The following is a 24,495-nucleotide window of genomic DNA, read 5'->3' as shown; positions in this document are numbered from 1 at the left end:
TGCACCAGTAATACTTATGCAGTCTCTGAATCTGTTCCTACTGTTAGCAAAGTTCAGTCTTGGCCACCAGACGATGCATACATCAAAATGGATTGTTCCAGTGTATCCGTTTTGGTGATCTTACCTATCGTTCCTATGGCACCAGAGAAATCTGCATGATTTCTGATATTGTTCCTGGATAGGATGCTTCCACATTAACTTGGAATCGAAATGTATTCCTAAATACTTGACTGTTTGTGCCAGCTGGATTTCCGCCCCTGCTAAGGTGGAGAACGTATAGCTGTCCCACCTGACGTTCTTAGTGAACATAACCCCGTCCATTGCGGAAGCACCATCTGAGGATTTCATGCAGAGTTGCATTCAAGCGGCCACATACTCTGTCCGCAACTTTGCGGGTAATTATTATGGCTAGGTCGTCCGCAAATACTTGCACCAAAACTTTTTTGTTCTCCAGGAGCCATAGCAGGGTATCCATTACCAAGAGCCATAACAGCGGAGAGAGAACCCTCCCTGTGGGCTGCCGCCAAGACATCCTGCCTCACTAGGCCGACTGATACGTGGATTTTTCTCCATTCTAACATGTGAAGGATCCAACCGATTAACAGCGGTTCGATTCCATGCTGTCTTGCCGCATCACAAATTGCCGCGAATGAGGCTTAATTGAAGTCACCTTCGATGTCTATGAATCCGCCTAAGGCGTATTCTTTTTCGGACATCGCCTTTTCCATTTTTGTCGTGAGTTCATGGAGTGCTGTCTCCGTGGATTTCCCTTTCTTGTAGGTGTGTTGCCTACAGTGAAGTGACCATTTAGGAATGTGTGTATCCCTTATGAACCGATCTACTAGTCTTTCTAGTTCTTTTAGTAGAAAAGACTGATCGACCGGAACCTTTTTGTGTCTCTGTAGGTGGGTTTCCCTGATTTGATCCCTTCACATCACGCCAGTTAATTGGAATATAAACCTGTGCTAGGCATGCACGATATATATTCCGAATATGTAGACCCACCCCCTCGTTTGGAGGCTGTATGCACCTGTCAATCCCGAGCTTATCTTTTGGATGCTGCCTGAGAAGCCCACTTCAAGCAAATGGTTTGCCGTTTCTTCACCGCTTTCTGTGTACCTCCCGCTCTGTAAACGTAAATAACCTAGCTTTTGGCTGCGTTCTTTAATAAGAATCCGCTTCAGCTTTGAGGTTGCCTCAAGAGAGTTAGTCTCTTCGCAAAAATGTCTCCATGATGATCGTTTAGTCGATCTTATGCTCTTCTTTAGAATTTTCTATGCCCTTTTACAGCGGTTCCAGCTAGCAGCTGAATCACGCTTAAGAGCACGATGGAGGAGCATCCTTGTTGTTCTCCTCTGCTTTGCCAAATCCGAGTTCCACCATGATCTTTTATCCTTCTTTGGTATCTTGAGTGGACAGCTTTCGCCGACAGCTTCTCTCAAGCTGGTTGTGATCATCTGGCTTGTCTTTTCAATTTGAGCAATGGATTTGATGCGCGTCCCAGGGATCGTGACTCGGGCGCTCAATTCTAATTTATACATCGCCCAATCTGTCCTCCGTGAATTCCGAAATGGAGCGGGTGAAGGTGGATTCATGCCCATTACGAAATCGATGCGTCTGTGATCCGAGAGTGTGATATCATTTGATACTCTTCACTCTCCGATCAGAACTGCGATGTCAGGAGATGCCACCGTGATGTCGATGACCTCTCGCCTGATCATGTTGAAGAAAGTGGGTTCATTACCCAAATTAAGGATCTGCAAATCGGTTTCTACTAGGTACTCCAGTATATCCAGCATAAGTGGTGAGCGTTGACAATACATCCTGCTATTACCCTCATGCCGTTACTGTTGGCATATTGGATAGCTCTGATGAATGTTCCACTGGGAGCTTGTTCTACGTCATAGGGGAAATATGCAGAGCACCATAGTATCTCTTTATATCCCTGTTAATCTTTCATGGTTAGTTGAGTCGATGTGGTGTCGCCATCACATAGGTCGTTAACCAAATTAGAATCGAAGTCTTTTGAGACTACCATGCAGGAACGGGATCGATCACTTCCACTGGCATACAACATGTTGGAAGTTTAGGCCCCTAATGTTTTGCAGCTTTTGATCTGACGACTGATAGGTGCAGTCTTTACAATACTGCAAATTTATTTGGGAAACGTGGCACCTCATCTACGCTTGAGATGAAGCTGCCAAGGGCTGCACGTCCCCTTCAATGGTTTTAGGAGCCAACACTTGTAACGTGACGGTCCCTAGCCTGTTGTAGAGCCGGCAGCCCGACTGACACTTTCTAGCGGCCCCTGAATGTTATGCCGAATTCGGTAGTCATCAGGAACGAGCTGCTGGATATCTGCGGTCGAATAGATGACAGAAAAGCCCCGGTACTAGACGGCATACCGAATAAGGCCTTCAAGATTGCCGTGAAGTGTAGACCGGATATGTTCGTAGAATTATTCGAAGCGTGCATGTCTAAGGGTATCTTTCCTGTAGCATGGAAGCGACAGAAGCTGGTGCTGCTACCTAAGGCTGGTAAACCTCCAAAGGAACCGTTCTCCTATAGACCCATATATCTTCTAGACACTATGGAGAAAATGTTGGATCGAATAGTTTACAACAGATTACTCCCGATCATCGAAAACCGAAAAGGCCTTTCAGTTTGGCAGTATGGGTTCCATAAAGTTAAATCAACCATTGATGCCATTTCACTACCAAATATTATGCAGTGGTGACTCTGGATATGGAATGGATTCAACCCGACCAATTGGAACATTGTACGAAAATCTCTGACGACGATTGATGTTCTCATCTATCTCGCTGCTATTGTCGATAACCACTGCTGAGAACGAACGCTCGAGTATGATACTGATGACCTAAGGAGTACGTTCTCTCTGCGGGTGTTCCACAGGGCTACGTACTGATCCCGCTACTATGGAACATCATGTACAATGATGTACTTAACCTTCCGGTTCCTAAGGGGAGTCGGAAATGCTTTTAGTGGGTAAAAATCGCAAACTGGCGTCTCCAGACCAGAGTCCTTTGAAGATTTCCACCTCCTTAAAAAAAAAGAAAAAAATCGACAGACAGACAGTAAACCGATTTAAATAAGGTTTTGTTTCACACAAGACCTTAGAAGGAGCCCATGTATACGATTATACGTATAGAAATAAGGTCTAATGAATAGCGCCCAATGTGGGCAATATTTAATCGAACGCAACGGAACTGGAAACATGCAGCCTTTGTTAGATATTAGATTCAGAATTGCAACTATAATTTGCACCTGTGCGTGATGCTAGCTTAGCACATTAACTTTGGTGAAGGTGTGGGCTTCTAATGTTATAGTCCACTGAGAACAATGGTCAGCTTTTTAAGCACTGTGTGAAATTCTGGCATCTGATTAACTGAATATCATTCAACTAAATTTTCGCACATTCGTACGCATAACAGTTTCTTATGTGACTTTTCCTGGTGGAGTACGAAACAATTCACACTGACTAAATGCCTGAATCTATTGTTAAGTGTTTACAAATACACAAGCAGAGAGTGGTGCGTGGGGCTGCTAAGATACCGAGGTTGAACGTACGCAAAACTAGATGAAGGTCACAAGATAGAAGCACCGAATGGCAATTTTTGTATTGATTCTGCAGTGAAAATACATTATGCATTCCATGTTACTGCGGAAGATATGATTTGAAATCTCAGATAACAGTGGGGCTGATGGTTTGAGGGCGCTTAGTCAAATCTCTATCGTTTACTGTCAAGGGAAAGATACAAATATATATAATTTGGGAAAAATACTACACAATCCAATGGCAAATTTTCGAAATCCTTTTCGAGCTACCCTTTGTCCGCATAAGTGTGAATTCTTCTCTTCGTGTCCGGTTAAGTGAATCGGACAAGTTCAGATGGAGCTAGAAAACCTTCACCTTAGAATTGTTTAAAGTGTCGCACCTGCACATTGTTCCGTTCAGCGGTGAGTGTCAATAAGTAAATGTATGCATGTTTGTGTACAATGCGCAGTTGTATTCCTCGAGTCTGATTAAAATAATGGTCACATTCCGTTGCTGGTCAACGTGAGTTGTGCGAATTCCTTCTTTACCTCCACCTGAGTAGGAAGTGTCCATGCAATACGACATCGTCGTTAACTGGTTTATATGGACGCCGTAATGGCTTGATGAGTCCACTGCTAAACGTTGGAAGTTGTATAATGTGCATTAGATACATTGAAGGTGGTAAATCTTTTGTCGAGTTGATTGTTTCTTCGAAAAAATTGAAATGATAAAGTAAGATAAAGGTTAAGAGGTGACCATCTGGATATCTTGAAAATACACTTCATTTCCCTGCGAGATTGTCATCTAGCCTATATTCTAGACTCCGGCAACGTAAATCGGAAACCAAGATGAATTCCTCAGAAACATATCCTCTAGAATATGTCACCGTTAAACATGTTAATAAATTTGCAATAAAATAAAAGCACCTCAAAAGTCTTTAAACTCTTTCCTCCTACACCCGGGAAATGGTAATAGATTCAGATAGTTCCGAAACTGAACTATACCATGACAATCTGTGCAATCTTTTTTACGTAGTAGCGTTAGAGATACTTCCTCACGTTCGCACAACCGCTTGCTACATCCACTCTTTGTCGTGTTCCCCATGAAACCAGATACTCGCGAGAAAGGTGAAAGAACCGTTTTACAGTCGCTGCTCTGCTTCATATAAAGCAGCACCTGGCCAGGTAATGTGCCTACCTTGGGCTCTAAGTGGTTACCTGAGCACAATAGGTAGCACTGTGTACTCACTGCAGCAAGAAGTACTTTTTCTTGTTTTCACGCTCTTCAGATGGACACGGCCTTTTCTTGTCGACCCCCAAGTTCATGCCTGCCATCCCGAGAGCATGTAAATAATTCGCATCCGTACCTTGCGGTCAGGTGAGTTAAGAGGCAGACACTCCAGGTTGCGATATTTCAATTCAATTTGATTGACATTAAAATAGAGAGGGAGATGAAAAACATATACATTGTAGGAATTAATAGTGAGATCGCATTACTTTTTGCAATAAGCCCCATGACAATGGCACCAGCCGCAACTGCGTCTGGAGATTTTCATTATTCGTGGTTTAATGAATTCATCAAGGATGCACGCCAGCAGCTTATGGTGGCATGGCATCCATTGAATTTAAACATTTGCGAAAGGTCATTTGTTCAATTTAAGCCAATTTCACCAGCTAAATTAGTGATGATGGCGGAGATAACGATAATCGTGGCTTTTATGTTCAATGCGCAACTTCTATTTATAGTCTTATTTGCATTATCTTGGTTTTCGGTTGGCGATAAGACAATTTATTGGCATTTGCTGATGACAAGAAGGCTAATATAGTACGTGAGGTGTATTTTAATAAGGGAATGACTTATCGCCTTCTAAGACTCATTTGAAGTAGATTTTTGTGGCTACCATATCCGTGATTATCAAAAATAGAGCAAAAAAGTACAGAGATCCCAAATCAGAGTCCAAGATGCATGGAGTTATATATCACATTTTTAAAATGACCCTCGAGGGAACATGGGATTAAAGACTTATCGTAACCACCGAGCATAAAATCAACTGGCCTATAAACAGCTTCTCAGACGGCATGTTGCCAGTCATGTTCCTGAAACAGCAAGAAAGGGCTGTAGCGTGACTTGTCCAGATTTATCGGAACTGTGGTTCATTCGGGTATGTACCGCATTTTTAGAAATGCAGGCAAAATGGGCAGGCACGATCATCAGTTTGTGAAGGACTTTTAACGTCACGTCATTCGTGTTTAAGACCCTAGAGCGTGTTCTGCATCTCCAATAATCGTGTCCCCTTCTCTAAATTTCTCTACCCCTCCCTCAAAAGAAAACCGACAGAGAACTGTCTTCTCGAACACTGGGTAAGGATTTAATAGTAGTATGCATATTAAGACCAATCCAATCTGACATCTAGCCACCTGATTCGATCTGTCAGTAGAGGGTTGCCCTAACGAGGTATTACCTGCACGTCTTGGATGAAATTTTAGGTATACTGGTTAGGAGCGTGATGAAGAAGGTGGCATATTCCGACGATTTGTGTTTCTGGCGGTCAAAAGGTATGGCGAAACGTGATCTGGTACCCACGATGGAGCACAAAACCTAGGAAGCGCCTGCTGAACCAACACCAACAACTCTACTACCAAACCCTATCTCCACTTCCACGTGGGAGTTCTTCCTTAATGAAAAACCGCAGACGGAGAAAGATGAACGCGAGTCTCCCGCGCATAAAAACGGGACAAATTGTACCAACTGGTCCTGCAGGTAGGCGGTTGGGTAGAACTGACAACCCTACACGTGCATTTTCTCATGGAATGTGCGCTTCCTGTACAGACCCAATCCTGCTCAGCAGCCAGCTTGCCGATACTCTAGCCCAATATAAGGCGGATGTAACAGCATTGCAAGAGAATCATTGGACAGGGACCGGTTTCCTTCACTATATTATAGTGAGCATCCAGTAAACCATATGCTCCATCTTGGTTTCCTAGTCAGTCAAATATGAAACCTCCCGTCATCGGCTTTGAAAACATAAGCGAAAGGCGCATTCTGCGTTTCCGAGGCAAATTTAGAAATGTAAGCTTCATTAACATCCACGCCTCTACAGAGGAGACTGCAGAGCCGGAGAAGGATACCTTCTACGAAGTAGTTGAGCGGATCCTCGAAGCCTCTCCCAGAAATGATATCAAAATCATACTTGGAGATTTCAACAGTCAAAATGGGGCGGGGCCCGTAATCAGGCGATCCGTCGGCTCCCATACATAGTGATACCAATGATACCGGACCGCTGATTATTCAGTTAACAGTATCGCACGAAATGGTTGTTGAAAGTGCCTGGTTTGCGCGGAAAGCGGTCCACAAATATAGGTGGTTTCTCCAGACGGGACCACTTTCAACCAAATTGACCACGGGTTGATCGAACGCCACCACTTCTCAGCCTTGATGAATGTAAGAACATATAGGGGGGGGGGGCAATATAGACTCGGACCACTATCTCGTTGGCATAGTGCTCCGAGCTCGAATTCCCACACCACCTGCAATCCCCTTGACAATCAGGTGAGAGTGAATACTGAAGCCATTCACAACACAGCCTTGCGCAACACTAAGAGGCAAGTGGATGCCGCTGCTGGAGATGAAGCATCAACAAATAATCTTCACAATCACCTGAAGAATGTTATCACTGATACGGCCACAAGCATACTTGGCCCCAGCCGCAAAAGGAGTCGGAACGGCTGGTTCGACAATGAATGCAAGCTAGCTACGGAAAGGAAGAATGCTGCATACCGAGTAATGTTGCATTCTCAAAGAATGCGGTCATCCGCGGAGACTTATTACGAACTCCGGCAAGTAGAGAAACAACTGAAGTCGGAAAACAGAGGCCTATGCAAACTAACAAGTCTGTGAACTAGAAAATAAGACAGTAGGATGAAGCCTTATACACCTCGATGCTCACCCTGCCGAGACAAAGAGGGAAGTTTGATTTCCGAGAGAATGGGCACGTTGGAGCGATAGGTCGAGTATTTGGATGAACTGCTCAACAACCAAAATATCAGCGAGTTAGAGGTCCCGCCAACTGAAGGCGACGGACAAATACTGCTACCACCAAGCATAGAAAAAACAGTCCGTGCAATCCACCGGCTTAAAAACCATAAGTTGCCAGGAAGTAAAGCAATTTCAACCGAATTGGTTAAATATGGAGGCAACCTATTACACCAAGTGGTTCATTAGCTAGGCCGAAAAGCTTCATATGCCCAGAACATCATTGGCCCATAAGAAAGGGGCTTCAATCCAGGCAAATCAGCAACCGATCAGATTTTCTCTGTGCGGCAAGCGATGGAAAATCGTTTGGAATATAGACATCAGTTTCACCATCTTGTCATCGACTTTAAAGCCGCCTATAATAGCATAGCCAGGGCGAAACTGTACACGGCCATGAGAGAATTCGGTATCCCGACGAAATTGATAAGACTGACTAGGCTGACCCTGACCAATGTGCGAGGCCAGATAAAAACAGCAGAATCACTCTCAAGACCATTTGACATCAACAACGGTTTAAGACAAGGGAATGCCCTCCTTAACCTGGTCCTGGAGAAAGTGATTCGCGATGCAGATCTAAATGCGAAAGACACCATCATCTTCAAGTTCACCCAACAACTAGTCTACGCTGACGATCTTGATATCATGGGAAAAACAACCCGAGATCTACAGTCTACCTTCATCCAGACCGAGTAGGCGGCGCGAGATCTTGAGCTGGACATTAATGAAGGCAACGTCAGCGCCAAAAAAAAAAGAACGAATAACATCGAATCGCACTGCTCAAACGAAAACCATGAAGATAGGAGACTCCAACTTTGAGACCGTTGAAAATTTCTCCTATCTAGGGTCGAAAATCACAACCGATGACAACTATGACGATAAAGTCCGCACACGGTTGTTGGCTGCTAACAAAGCCTTTTTGAGCTTACCAAACCTGTTTCGCTCGAAACGTCTCACCTTAGAGTTAAAGCTCTTACTGTACAAGACTATGATCTTGCCAGTCCTCATGTATTCCTCGGAGACCCTCAGGTTGTTAGCAAAAAACACAGCGAATTCTTTGCTGCGTTCGAAGAATTTTTGGCCCCCTATATAAGGATGGACGATTCCGCAGCCTTCATAATGACGAAACCTATGAGTGACACCATGACCGTCAGATTGTGGATAAAATCCGGCTCAATAGGTTACGGTGGGCGGGTCACTTAATCGGTATGGATGAGGATGATCCCACCTGGAAAGTTTATAAGGGGAATATCTATGGTAGAAAAGAAGACTAGGCAGACCCTGCCTGAGATGGAGCGATGGCATAGGTCAGCACGCCAGACAGCTTTTAGGGATATCGAATTGGCGGACCTCGGCGCAAACCCGGGGTGTTTGGAGTTCCTTATTAAAGCAGGCCTAGACCAGATACCGGTTGTTGCGCCGTTGATGATGATGATTTAGCCAATAAAAATTAAATGACTCTTGTTGTGCTCCCACGAAAGTTATCAATCTTATCAAAATTTTCCCATAATTATCAATATATCATTAAAAAAATAATAAATAGTTGAGAGCACCATAATTTTATTATTGATTTCCCATCATTTTTACTACAATTTTCCTACTTTTGGACTTTATGACACCACTCAAATTTACTATAAGATTAATTATCTGATTTATTTGTCGTGTGAACCGCCGGAATATTGAGCTTCAGTAGTGTAATTTGAATCAATTTTTTAGAGTCTTGATATCAGCTACAGGCTTGAGATTTGAAATGAATTGGTTTTCCTTTGATTTTCCTATTTAATGTCGTTTCCCTCTTTCCTTAAATAACCTCGTTTAAGGTGAATAAAAGGTGAGTGTTGTTATCATAATAACATTATAAGATTAATTTAAGAATTTAGGTATTTATGATTGCCATTTCTACTGGGAATTATAAAATATCTTCAATTAGAAATGATTAATTGTTGATTGATTGGAACGTCAAAGTGCATAGTGCGTGAGGTTATATTTCGATAAGAGTAATTAACAAAGACACCAAATGAAAAGACATTGTAGTTTTATCATTAATAATAAGCTCGACATAATTGGGAAGAATGATGGATCTAGTGAGATTCCGCTGGGGGCCTTTATCGTTCATGAAGTGTTTCGTCAAGGTAGGACTCGCAAACGATAAGTTGCATGAAAGTGTGAATAATGGAAATATTCAATTCAGGCGCAAACTTCTGACCAAACTATCTTTCGCAAGTTATTATTATTCGTTAAAGGGCCCATACACTGTCAAACAAATTGCATAAAGCAGACTGTTACCCAATAATTTCCAAACGTATGGGCGTGTTTGATGCGTTGTGCAAATGTTTGACGAAATTCAAATAATGTTTGAAATCTTTTCAGCAAAGTAAGCGTTTGCGCACCGCATATTGAACTTCGTTGCGCAATATACTTTAGTAGACTGTTGTATTATAATTTTGGTAAAGATTGAATTTTCAACCACATCCCGGCAGGGGGCGGAAAATTCATGGAGGGGATGGGGGAGGTGACCCCTTAAAAAAAACTTTTAAACTTTGGTTTCTTTGATATCATCATGATTAGGTTTGAATTTTCAACCCTATATAGGAGTAGGATAGGATGGGAAAGATATATTATGTAGAAGAAATACCAAGGCCCCCCTCACTGGTCCCGTTAAAGAATTACGGCGATAGCCTCCCCCCTTAAAATGCCATGACCTCTCAAAAGAGGCTATTTTCATGGGAAAACTTTAGCGTCTGATTTTAAAACCAATCCTCACAGGGGTAGAGGACAATCTCTCTCAAATCTCGTTTGAAAATCATGGTGATCAGCCCCCTTAAGAAGTGATGGTGCTGCAAATTGGGGGGGGGGGGGGGGGGGGTGGATGTTATCAGTATAGTTGGATTTGCCAACCCAGCCAGCGTAGGTAATTTTTGTGTTCTTCTTCGAATTTGGTTGTAGAACGAAGTGGCTTTTGAAAGCTCGCTGCTTCGCAGTTTGACCAAAATTTCCCAGAAAATGCGTTTTGCGTTGGTATCCTCACTGACTCAGTTGAACTGAAAACACTTACTGTAGTCTACCTTTTGATGGCGTCTAGGTGTCTTCATGAATCATTTTACCCTAAAAGCATATAAACTTTATAACCATTTTATAACGGGAAATCGGAAGCTGGACGTTGCAGGAATGAAAGGTTCTGTGTATTTCTTTTATAAAAACAATTGAGTGGACATTTTCCCCATTAATACCTAGCACGTAATGTACATGCATATATTAAGTGAGAATATCCACTTTCGCGTGATACTTACATTTAAAGTCATGAATTTGAACAGCTTTAACTTATTATAGCTTTCTTGGGAATAGTACGATTTTCACCAAAGTTGGTAGGATCATGCTCTACGTTATAGCCTATATTGGTGCTCATCATTCAAAAATGAGCTTAAGGCAGGAGGGAGGTTCTGCAGATATCCGTATGAAAAGTATTTCATAGCCTAGGCACCATATAATGGCAGCGTCTTGATTTCCTTCAGACTTTTCAGTTGGGTAGTTTCTGAAAATGGATTCGTGAAAGAAATGATCACTTTCGACCCCCGCACTCCACTCCTTTCCTATCAGAACTAACACCGACTTCATAAAGTACTAACCGAGACCTTTCCTTTGGTACCCCACATGGCATTATTTGGTGAAAAAAGATGTACACCCCCTTCTGCGTGTATGGAAGCCCTTCTTAAATTCGTAGAATGACGTAACTCGCTATATGCATTAGCGTTCCCGGTTTCCACATTTCTCTTCCCCCCCCCCCCCCATTTTGGTGTCAATCGCTATAACTGTTTCCGAGAAAAATGCGTGTGACAGACTGACAGACGGACAGACACAAAACCTTAAAAGATAGGCAACTCTTAGCCATTCCACTAAGCGGACAATGGCGAACCAGTCTCTTCGCGCACTATTAACCCTGCATTCTTCTTATATCGAACCACCAGCAAATAGACGCTTGAATTGAATTTGGATTTTTTTAATACAATTCAGAAAAAATCGAATTGATATTGAATTTCCGGTTTTCTTGGATTTTTTGTGCTCCATACATGCCCAAGTAAAGGAACGAATTCTAACGAAACCATAATACGGGATACCTTAACATATGTAAACTCTAAAAGAAGGTTGAGTATAACCACTGGACTTCTCTAGATCCTGCTATCGCCTGTTAAAACAAAAAATTATGACAACATTTCCCACGAACAAGATGGTAAGAACAAAATCTTATATAGCAAAATTAAGAAAGTACACATCCACGACGTTTAGCAATACGAAGGTATTAAAAATTCACAAGCATTCAAGCATACACTGTTTCTTACTTTCCATGAAAAATATCCCAAGCTTCAGATTTCTCAAATTTTCAACCCTACCTAGCGGGTAGGGCAGGGCGAGAAAGATATATTATGAAGATAAAACAATTATTCCGTTGAAGAATTACGGCAATAGGCTCCCCCCTTAAAATGCCATAACCCCTCAAAGGAGGCTTTTTTCATGGGGGAAACGTTAGCGTTTAATTTTCAGATCTCTCAAATACATGATATTTTGCCAAACGATGGCAATACCAGATACCAAAGAGAGTTCGAGCAACTTACGCAATTACGTCTTTCCTCCTACTAGAGCGAAAGTAGATATCGCCAAGGTAGGGTTTGTGCTTCGGTCCACACCATTACTAAAAAACAAAAATGTGACGCGTTTGCAATCTACTATCTTATTTCCTGCCTTATCTAATTATCCTTTCTTATTTCCTTTAACAGCTTGCCAACTTTGGAAGATGTCAACTCCAGGATGCTAAGGCCTTTTTCATAAAACAGCTAGCGATAGACGAAGGCATCAACCTAGATATCAGCCCCAAAATGCCCGATCGCCTAAATTTCCTGTCCTGCGTTAGTAACAACATAAAAATGCAGGAATGCAGAAGGGATGCTAGGGTGTCACAGTGGGAAAGTTTAAATGATAACACTCATCAGTAATATAAAATCATTCTACAGTCGATTCTATAAAAAGGCCAGAAACTACACCAAGCCATCAGTGTGGTTATCGACATCAGCCTTGTCATATCAGTTACATCTCCAGCCAGTAGGACGGTAGTCATCTACAAATTCGCAACTATACATTGCGAGGAACACCTACAATAGAAAAAAATTGACGTCGAGCCCAGATTTTGTCTTAATATTCTGGATGGATCAGTGGATAGAGTGCTAGGCGGTCGTACGGATAGTCTGGGTTCCAATCTCACAAGTGGCAATGGGATCAATATTGTGACTGGAAGTTGAATACCAGTCGACTCAGCTGTGAATGAGTACCTAAGTGAAAGTCAGGATAATAATCACGGGCGAGCACAATGCTGACCACATTGCCTCCTACATGGTACCGCAATCCTGTAGTGTACCGTTATGGTCTTGAATGAAGTGCTTTAATACACTTCAAACCGCAGATTCAATTGGATTATCCCGCCAACGATTATTATTCTTTGGACTTCGGAGAAAAGCTTCATCGATCACACGATGAAACCCTCCTCTCCGACTTCAATCGCCAGGGAACCATTCCCAGACATTTTATCTGTACGTAAACAAAATTAATCCCTGGGGCTTTTAAATGAACCCTTGTACTTTAGCCTCCTCAGGATATCACACTGAGTGTGTCCAGGGAACATCTATCTGTATATCTACCCACACCTATCCTAATCGAACCCGATCTACTAAAGTGCGTCTCAACTCCTCACTGAACTTCTTAAGATGCCCGCACGCTTCCTCTACTGTTTTGTGCCAGGTGATTTTGTGGGTGACCCATTCGCTGGCCACCGTCTGAGAATGGTTTCCACCGTTAGCGTAGCCAACAAGTCAGACCAAGTTCTTTGTTTGATATAACAGCATTTCAGCGTATTCCAATGATCATTCCACTCTCTGAGAAAGGACTCGGATTCCCATGAAAATAACTCTTCGGGAGTGAACTGAGGCCGAGATGATTTCTATTCTGTTTCGAAGAATCATTTCATCCACAAGAGCCAGAACTTTATCGGATGTGGTACGGCAACAGTTTAAGCCAACTAATTACGTTAGTCCGGATGCCAGATCACTCAGTGTTCGAAGCATATTTCATTTGCAATCAACCATCCCGCTGCTGAAAAGCCATGAGTTAATCAATAAAAGACTATTACCACCAACTGAAATAAACAAACACTTCTTAAACGAAGCTGCTCTAAGAGGTCCGGGAGAAAGAGTCTAACCAGACCAATTGAATTTTGCTTCAATTTCTATTCCACAAATGCCGAACTTTACGTAGTACTAACGCGAAGTACCAAGCCGAACGAGCCTACTTAAAATATACAAGGGCTTTGTTGGTCGTTCCCGGCCGTAAGTTAGTGGCAAAATCTGTCGGGAAATCCCTGATCACTTTTGCGAAATGGTGTATTTCTGCATTGTTTGAACCAGACTGTATAAGAATCCCAGGACATGAAGGGGTCGTAATGGATTTAGGTGCAAAACCAGTAGCAGACGAGACACCACGTACTTCCGTTCAGGATTATGAGGGATAGAAACATCAAAAGTGACATCCTGCTTGTTGTGCGGTATATTGCGTCAGTGGAAACTTGCCGGTCGTAATACATGCCGTAAGCAGAAGTATCAAGTACTGCCTGGGATTCATATATACAGCATTACACCTGTCAGTGTTTACGCCAGTGGACTTATTTTATTCTTCCCCGGGAGATGCAATTTAAAAACTTTAAAAGCTTCATACGTCGCAGGAATTTGGACAACAGATAGTCCTTAAAATCACCAAGTCGAGCATGCGTTCCTTGCGCCAATGCTATATCTGGGATGCGGTTTGCAATGACCTCTGCGGATGTTTTAGATCCGACCCTTGCCTAAACCAAACTCAATCCAAATATGACTTGTTAAATGCAGTATATATAGTAATTTGATATCATCTAAGTAAATCAAGTGCGCCAGTTCACGCTTAGCTGGTAAGTGATATTTGATCGAAAACCCATGACTTCTAGCATCATTCAGTAGCCATGAAAGAGGTTTGAATGCAACACAAAACTAAAGAAGGCGCAATGAAAATACTTCTCTGTATACTGGTGGGCTCATTCGTCTTCCATCCATCATTTTCGCCAAAAATTTTATTATTTTGAAATCAATGCGTCAGAACATCAATTAGCCAGATATGCAGGATGCTGTCGAAAGCAATGGGTTGATCGAGATAGTAAATAGAGAGATTTCTTTGGCCTCTAGTTGCCCGCCCCGCACCCTAAGTCTCAACGTAGAAGGATATCACTCACTGCATATCTGGGCGTTCCCAGTTCCAACCTTCTCACCAAATTTCGTGTCAATTGGTATAGTGGTTTCTGAGAAAAGTGTGTGTGACAGACGGACACTTACCGGAAAGGGGGAACTGGTTCAATTATAGATCTGACTTTTGTCAGCCCTTCGTTAGCACGTGAGATGTCCTGGCAAGTTAGCAAGGACTTGCGTACAGTGACCGCCAGGCAATCACCTTTGAACTAAGGACGGAGCCACATGGCAGGAGACCTGCGCCCCGGAAGCCGAAATCAAAAAGGACACCAGGATGGTCTGCCAAAGCAATGGATGAGCAAACATTCATGGAGGTGTGGCTAGACTTGCCTAGCAAAGCAGGCACCTCAACGGATGAAACTCTGCATGTCACACAGAGCATCTCTAAAGCATGTGACGCGTCGATGTCTAGGAGATGCTCATTCCCCACTAGAAGACCCAATTATTGGTGGAATAGTGAACTTGCCAGCCTTCGATAGATTTCCCACAAAGCCAGACGAACGGCTCAGAGATCGATCAGGGGCGAAAGAGCATGCCTATAGGGAAGCACGCAAGAACTCAAGCTCGCCATCCAGCGGAGTAAGAGGGAACGTTTTAAGGAGCTCTCTTTGGAAGCGGACATAAATCCGTGGGGTAGCGCCTATAAAATCGTGACAGGACGATCCAGAGGACGATCGTCTCCGCAGATCACGTGTTCTATACTCTTGTTGAAAATAATCCAGCGAAGGGGTTGTACCAGAAAATATTGTGTGGTGACCCTGGATGTGAGGAATGCATTTAACTCGGCCAATTGGAACCTTATACGAAGGTCCCTGGCGAAGATTGGTGTTCCTACCTACCTCGCCGCCATTTTCGATAGCTACTTAAAAGAGCGGACACTCTGCTATAATACCGATGATGGACCCAAAGAGCACGTTGTCTCCGCGAGTGTCCCACAGGGTTCTGTACCTGGCCCACTACTGTGAAACATCATGTATAATGATGTACTTAACCTTCCTGTTCCGGAGGAGGCCACGGTGGTGGGTTACGCCACGCAAGGATGCTGAGTTGTACTCAAGCGTATGGCTCTGGCAAGGATGATGCCTAACGTAGGAGGCCCGCGACATGTTTGCAGGCTTCTCATAGCCAGGGTGGTGAGCTCTATCATGCTGTATGCAGTTCCAGTTTGGGGAATTGTCCAAACTGCGACGGGGTCCCAGAGGACCCAGCTCACGTATTCTTCCAGTGTCCTAGGTTCGTGAAAGAAAAGAGGAACCTAAAGGAAACTCTAGGTGAAGTACTATCACCGGAAAATTTTGTCCGGAGAATGGTAGCCAGTCAGGAAGACTGGGATGCGATCAATTCCACGATTGCTGTAATCCAGGATAAACTGCGAAAAGCAGAAGAAGTGAGGAAGGCCGGGTTTCGAACCCCGCGGGTAAACAGAAGGAGACCTAGCTAAAGAAAACTAACTCCGCCTCGTGATATAATACCTAAAGGTGTTACATCACAAGGTGGGGGGGGGGGAGGCGTCGGGGTTGGTTTTAGTGGGTAAAAATCCGACATTTTGGCGTACCCAGGCCAGAGTCTTTTGAAGATTTGAAGATTTCCACCTCCTCAACAAAAAAAAAGACAGGCGGACAGACAGACAAGCAGACATTGAACCGATTTTAATAAGGTTTTGTTTTGCAAGTAAAACCTTTAAAAATAATTATACCTCCACTTCACATTAAGCTGGGCCTTTTTAAACAATTTGTTAAGGCTCTAAATAAAGAAGGTAAAGGATTTTGATACATCAAACAAAAATTTCTGTACATAAGTGATGCTAAAACCAAAGAAGGCATATTTGTGGGACCTCTGTGGGCCATGTGAAGAGCGTAGTTCTCCAATGGCTGAAAGAATTGACTCGAGATATTTAAATTGTTCAGCGCTGTCAGCTGCAGTAACCTGCCCAGAACTGGGCGAATTAAATATCTGGGGTCAACGCTATCAACCAATGGAGAACTGCGTTATGAAATCGCTTCACGCATTAACGCAACCTGGATGAAGTGGTGTTCTTTGTGATCAACGAACGTCTCAGATCTAAAATTTACCGCAATATCGTCCGTCCTATCGCCCTCTATGGTTCTGAGTGTTGGCCGACTATAAAAGACAATTAACAGCGTCTTGCGGTAATGGAGACGAAGATGTTGCATTCGACTGGTGGTGTGACACGTTTTCATTACTTTCTCATTTCGGAGGATATCCGCGATCGATATGGGATTGCACCGATCGTGGAGAAACTCCTATCTTCGATCGTATGGTCACGTAATTCGCGAATTCACTCACCAAGATTGCTCTAAAGATCGAAGTCAATGGAAAGCAACCAAAACAACGGTGGTTTGATACGCTGGATGGCGATTTGAAAGCCTCGAAATTGCATCCAGATCAGGCATTTGATAAAATAAAATGGCGAAATCGATCATGACGAGCCGATCCCGCTTATGAACGGGACAAAGGCTGGAAAAGAAGATGTAAGAAGTGGCGAATGCATGACAGCTCCGCGTGACATAGTCAAAAATTCCATTGCCCTCTAGTTTTTAGAAAGCGATTTGAATAAATCATTTGATGGAAAGCCCTGCATTGATAATAGTCAACCTCATACGCTTTACACTCTGAGTCTAATATTATTAGCAAATGTGAAGAATTTAACCCAAAACAGATACAAAAAAGGGCTAGGGAGAAGTAGATTCTTCATGAATGAAATTTTAATATTTAATTCGATTAGGATCGCAGGAAATTGATAAGCTTGAACTCTTATAACTTTGACACTAGTAGTCGGATTTCCATAAGATGTGGCATGTGTATGCACGAGACAGTCCTCTATATCGGTGTAGGATGATCTTAAGGGGGGTTTTTCAGTAAATTTCTAAAAGTTGGTAATATACTATTAGTAAGTTTAATTGAGCAGATATCGGAATGGGACACATTTTGAGGCCTAGATTTCATCTAAGCACACCGCCCTAATTTTTTTTTGGATTTTTGGGTTGGGTAGTTTCCGAAAATGAGTCCTGCCTCAATTTAAGTCCGTACATTTTAACCCCTTACTCTACTGCAAAGAGTCAGTTTCGAAAAGTACTAATCGAGACCTTTCATTTGATACCCTACACGACTATATTCATATGGGGAGCTCCCCTTTAAACTCCACCTAAATTTATGTCACTCACTGTATGCATGGGATTTCATAGTTCCCATCTATCCACCAAATTTCTTTCGGATCGGTTTAGCTGTTTTGGAGAAAAGTCCGTGTAACAGACAGACAGACAGTGAATCACTTTGAATAAGGTTTTGTTTTACACAAGGCCTTAAAAATCATGATAAAGTTCCACTTCTTAAGACGGTATATGGAATCCGAAGATTCAATTAGCATTTTGCGACGCGAGACTAACTTTTAATATCAGTTGTAAGGGAAGTTATATTACCATGTTCATCGATCGACATTCAACTACTTTTTTTTCGTTTTTTGTCAAAACTAGGATAGTGTTGTTTAACCTGGTATGAATGCGTTGTCAAATAGATGATCTTAGTCGCACACGCAGAAGATATGAATATGAAGGCCTTACCAGTACTTTTACGTAAGGGGTGTACCGAAAAATAGAGTAAGGAACTAGTGAAGTGCGACTCAGAAGCGAATAAGTGGGAACAAATATAGCGAACTCTATATAGCCATTTTTTTTTTTTTGGGGTAGGGTAGGTGAATGCATTTACGCATACAGTGTTGGACTCCCGATTCGGTACGTCGTCGGACTACCAACTAAACACCTCCCCATCGTCAGAGAGCTAGCCTGGAACCGTTTGTCGCATTACTTCGGGCTAGTCCCCGAACTCTCCCGCCTTGCGGAGCCTTCAAATCAGGGAATTCCTTTCACCAACGGGAGTTGAGAGGAGGAAGGGAACTGTCAGTTCAAAGAACCCCCTGCCATCCGGCTCCTCCACCGGTCGAGTTCTATCTTCTTAGCAACGAGAAGGGCCCGAACGTAATGGGCAACACGGTTCCACCTGTCAGCAGTCCTCAGCATCTCTTCGACAATGTTGTCTGGAGAGAGATCCCCTGTGTTTAAATAGAGCTGCTGACGATCCCCATCCCACCTTCCACAAGAAAAAAAAGTGTGGTGGGCGTCGTCCACAACTCCATGGCAAAACACACAATCCGGAGAACGCGCCTTTCCAATCTTGTACAGGTCAGACTGAAAACTTCCATGCCCACTTAAAAATTGGGTAAGGAAATAATCAGTCTCACCATGCTTCCGATTCAGCCATGCACCTAAGTTGCCGATGAGCCGCGCAGTCCATCTGCCTCTAGTTTCATTTTACCAAGAGAGCTGCCACTCGTCTAGAGTGTGTTGCCGTTCTTCACGAGCAACCACCTCCCTTGGCTCATCTCCCTTGCGCTTGTATATGGCCTGACGCTCCCTAGCAAGAAGGGCAACGGGAATAACTCCCGCGATCACCATCACAGCCGGTTCAGAGACAGTGCGGTACGCAGACGCCACCCGCAAAGCTCCCCGTCTCTGTACTTGCGCGAGGCGTTTACGATATACCTCCTTTTTAAGAGCGCCAGCCCATACCTCTGCGCCGTAGAGCAGGACAGACTTGGTTGAGCTCATCAGGAGACGTCGCCTACTAGACGTAAGACCCCCAATGTTTGCCATTAGCCTACTTAACGCTGAAACTCCAGCCGCAGCCTTGTTCGCTGCTGCTTGGATTTGCTCAGAAAAGCTCATATTTGAGTCAAGAGTCAACCCGAGGTACTTTACCGCTGATTTTGACTCGATTATCGACTCGCCGAACGATATGGGACGCAGGGTCGGAATTCTCTTTTTAGTCAGGATGACTACTTCGGTTTTTTCCAATGCAAGGTTGAAACCATGAGTAGTCATCCATCCGCTTACCCGTCGCATCAATATGCCGAGTCTGCTTTGCGCCTGTTCGACAGTGCGTTCAGCAACAAGCGCTGCGACATCATCTGCGTAGCCGACCAGGCGCGACTCTTCTGGCATGTCGAGTTTAAACAGACTGTCATAGGTAGCGTTCCAGAGGTCCGGCCCTAGGATAGATCCCTGTGCTACCCCCGACGTGACCTCCATCCACCTTTGACCCTCTAGTGTTTCATAGAGCAGGGAGCGGTTCCCCAGATAGTCCCTCAAAATCCGTAAGAGATAGTTCAGCACGTTGAAGGTATTGTCTAGTGTGCCTAGAATGTCTTTCCACCTTACGGAATTGAAGGCGTTTCTGACGCCAAATGTTACGAGGAGCGCCACCCGTCGAGTTCGGCGGCTATGTGCCTCTGCAAAAATATAGCCATTAGTTGTATCCTTTGCTGACCAGCATCCTCTGTAATTAAATTTCACCAAAATGCAGTAGGTCAGCTATGTATAATAGTCAAATACCCGGTGAGCTTTTAAAGACAGGACTTAATTTTAAACCGATCAAGAGGCACCCATAGAAAAGGTAGGAAAACTCAAGCAGAAAAGATAGCAGATTGATTCTAAGATTTGGGTTCGGATTTGGTAGACCTAGATAGTTGCAAGAGCCAGGGGTGGATACAAGGTGTAGTATCATTGCAATAGCAGAAACCCTGACTCTTTTGGGTTCATAATCCCGGAAGCGTTTGCCTCGCAGAATAAATGTATTCGATTTGGTTTTTAATGACGAATTTATTTTTTTAAATTTTAGATAGCGTGAGTGGGAAGGTATATGAGAAATCCCATCAACAACAATTCGACTAAAAGCAAATTAATTTACATAAATTATTTAACTTACCAGAAAACTTAAAGAAGTTTCGTTTCCAGGTCTGAAACGAGAAAAAAACACAAAATATACCATTAAAATTATTGTACGATAAAAAGTGAATCCACAAATTTCCATAAAGATTATTCCAAATATGTACTGCGCATACCTAACACATCCACTGAGAATTATAGCAAGAGCGGCCAAAGATATTTAATTTAATTTCATTTTGGATGTGGAGTATTTCGAGGTAAATTAAAATTTCTTTGAACTCATGTAATATTCATGGAGAAGGAAAAGTAAATGTTTATTACCCCGATAACGACGTATTACGTGTTCCTCTCGCTTGTTACTCGAAGCAATTACTTTCAGTGGAGAAATGCCAATCACCAAGAAGCAGCTCATAAATCACACAAAAGTTGACTTGAATATGCACTCGTGCCAATTAGCATTGCACCACCAACCATCCACCATCGATGATTATTCGTGGAATGTTAAATTTTATTGTCTACATCGTTTTATTTGCATAATTTTCTTAAAAAATGTTTGCATAATTAACAAAGGTTCAGTGAGAAATACTTTTACCCTTATCAGGGAACATTTACTGTTTTTTGTGAATGAAGAAAGTTCGTTCCCCGAAACTAATGCACATACGTAAGCGTAATTAAACGTTAAGGAAATTAAGCATTCAACCAATTAAACATGAATGGAACCAAATATACGTTTGTAGGATCTTTTGATTTTCCTCTAAGGAAAAGCCTTGATTACATTATGTAAATCTAAAAGAAAATTATATTCATTTTGAAGCAACATTTTAGAGATATTTTCAAATAACAAAGAATTAGTGGGAGGAGGAATCAACACCGAGTTAGGGGTCATTATTATCAGCAGCAGCAGTATGGGCATCACAAATGATTCCTTTTCCATTTGGCGTTAAGTTGTCAATAATTTGTCAGTCCATGTCGCAAATCTTCTACCATATCAACGTTATTCAATAGAATGTCAAGACGCATTCGATTGGGACGCACCAGTATGAAAGGGGAGTGAAGGCATCACGAGAAAAGTGAGCCAGGCAATGATGCCCATTTAAAATATGGAAAAGGAGAAACAGCGGAAGAGGCTACGCGAATAGTTGAATACACCAATGGTGTAAAAAATCCTCAAGACAAAGGAGAACTCAACTCTCACGAAAGTGCAACATCTAAGATGGATGCCTGAAGTAGGCGGCAAAAGACACTTGGTGGCGATTCCAGAAAACGGAATTTAACACCACAATAAGAATGTACCTTATCGGCCCTTCCCTCCCTTTCTTCCTTTGCGGCGAATTTAACCTCCCCATGCTCCACCATCCTTCCCCTCTACTTCCTTCCTTTATAAACACTTGCTCTGCCCTCAATTCCAATACCAACAAAAAATCTTTGGGCCGCACTCTCGATTTCTTCCTTTCCAACCTCCATGAGCGCCATCCCTCTTTATTTCGTTGCACATCCTCGTATCTGAAACTGACGCTCACCACCCCACACTTGAATTTGAAGCAGAGCCCCGTTCAGACTCCAAAACTGCGCGCAAATCTACTAAGGTCTACTAAGGCCAACTGTGCGTCCAAGCCGCCCTCGGCCGCGGTGACTTAAAATCCTTTTGGTCCCACAAAATTCTCGTCATCTCAGCCCATCTCTCCCTTTTTCTATCAGTTTTGCTGACTCCACTACCAACTCCCCACATAAAACCTGCGACCTTCTCTGCACCTATTTCTCTTCCGTGGTTCCTCCCTCGACCACTCCACCATCTACGCCTCTTCTAATTGCAAACTCCTCCGAATTTCGGGCCATTCCTCTCATTGGCTGAGTTCCTTTTTCTAACTGCAGACTGCTCCGAATTTCTGACCATTCATTCCCTTGGTTCAGTTACTCATTGGTAACCTTGACCCTATTGTCGGCCCTTGCCTCGACGAACTTCCTAACCTCTTCCTTCCCAACTGTAGAAGACACATTTCTCTCCCCCTGTGTACAATCTGCAACAAAATCCTAAAAGGATACTACTTTCCTATCTCTGGGAAGAGGTCCTTATCATCTCTATCCTCAAGAGCGGAGACCCTTCTCTAGTTTTGAACTATCGGCCCACCTCTCTTTTCTTCTCTTGCTCCAAAATCCTCGAAAGATACGCCAACGACTGGTTGACCGCGCACTTCGGTCACCTCATTGTCAAAGAGCAAACTTGGTTTCGTGAAACATAGATCTACTGCTAAAAACTTTACATGCTATTTATACTAATTTCTCCAAAGCTTTCCTTCTATCTTTCATACCGTTCCTGCTGGGTTTCTTTTCATGGTTACTCATCTCGTTTCTTCTCTCCTTCCCTGGTGTTCCCCAAAGCTCTATACTTGTCCCCTACTCTTCCTGTTTTTCATCGATGGTTTACACAGACGACCTTAAATTATTTGCTTCTGTTTCGTCTCCGCTAGTCCAACCTTGATACTCTGTTCCGTTGGTGTTCGGTCAACAAGCTGACACCGAATGTCAGCAAATGCCACTGGATGTGTCATTCGCTTAAACCCTCCCCAACATTCTATTCTTATTCTCTGAGTGGACACTCCCTTCCACTCCTGGGTGTAATATTCGATGACAAACTTCGCAGCAATTCCCACTTCGTTGACATCATCAACAGGGCTTCCAAAATATCTGGTTTTATCAAACGTTCCTCCTCCAACTTTACCTCAATTCAGCCCTCTTCAAGACTCTTCAACTTCCTTGTCAGAAACATCTTTGAATATTGCTGTGTTATGTCCCTCTTCCGCGTCTGTGACTGTCGCGCTCTTGAAATTGTACAACGCAAAGTTACCCGGAACCTCTTTTGCAAAAAGAACGTTTCACGGGTTGACTATCCGTCACAACGTACTCTCAATCTCTCTTCCCTGCAGCAACGCTGCATCTTCCTTGAAATGTGTACTCTTATCAAACTGCCGACTCGGATATTACTTTCCGCACCGCCTATCATAGCACACATAATACGGACATTTTTGAAATACCCTTCGGGGAGCTCGAGATTTACTTTCACTCCACGATCCCGAGGCTATGCCGGTCGTACAACGCCTTACAGCTTGGGTCCTTTGACTCTGTCCCCTTCTTTAGCTTTAGGCGTAAGGTAAGCCATTTACTTACTCCTCCCTCTGAGGGCAATATTTAACAAGGAATTTGTTTTCTGTGTATTGTCTTAACTAAATAAATAACATTTCGTGGTGGGTACGGAAAACCTTTGGCATTATCAGTCTATCGTTGGAGGCATCACTGAAACAGTTTGCCAGTCTGCAAAGTAAGGATAGGCTAGGTTATGTGTCAGCAGGTGGCCCTGAAACGGAGCTTCATGCCTTGACTTCGGTCACATGGCGAAGTGCAACATAAACAAGGACTGTGGAGCTAGGAAGGAGGCTATGAACCAGTAGATGCCCAGAATAGAGGAGAGCCCTCAACAGCCACTGCGCAAGACTAACTCTCGCAAAGCATCTGCCAGAAAGATATCGGCGTAACCATAATTAATGAGCCATATCAAAATTACGGTGTTGGCATTAGGATCAAGGGACAAAGCGCCAAAAAGCCATATAAACTTATGCAGAACAAGCTTCGCAGGAAAGAATGGAATACCCGGAGGAAGGATTGGTCAATGCAAAAGTGAAAGAAATCAATATGTATAGTTGCTATACTCTACCCATTGTTACAAAAGCCGATGATGAGCATTTTGATTCTCGACATAGTATTTCCAAGGAGAAAAATATGAATTTTGCATCCGAACTTGGCTATGTTCCGATGGCATATTTAAAAGAGCATTGAAGCTGTCATTAAAAGTTTTCAACCC

The 24,495-nt window shown here is 43.1% G+C and overlaps 1 protein-coding gene across 1 annotated transcript in view; it reads right to left on the bottom strand.

Moving 5' to 3' along the window:
• LOC119658862 overlaps nt 1–24,495 on the bottom strand; it is a 361,537-nt gene that overhangs the window by 109,182 nt on the left and 227,860 nt on the right. The window contains exon 4 of the mRNA XM_038066618.1: nt 20,680–20,710. The gene's annotated coding sequence lies outside the window, so the exon portion shown is untranslated. The remainder of the gene's footprint in view (nt 1–20,679; nt 20,711–24,495) is intronic.

Source organism: Hermetia illucens, chromosome 6, assembly GCF_905115235.1.
Source record: "Hermetia illucens chromosome 6, iHerIll2.2.curated.20191125, whole genome shotgun sequence".
NCBI classification, from domain to species: Eukaryota; Metazoa; Arthropoda; class Insecta; order Diptera; family Stratiomyidae; genus Hermetia; species Hermetia illucens.
The sequence above is the reverse complement of the archived record's forward strand: the minus strand, read 5'-3'. Positions and strand labels throughout refer to the sequence as shown.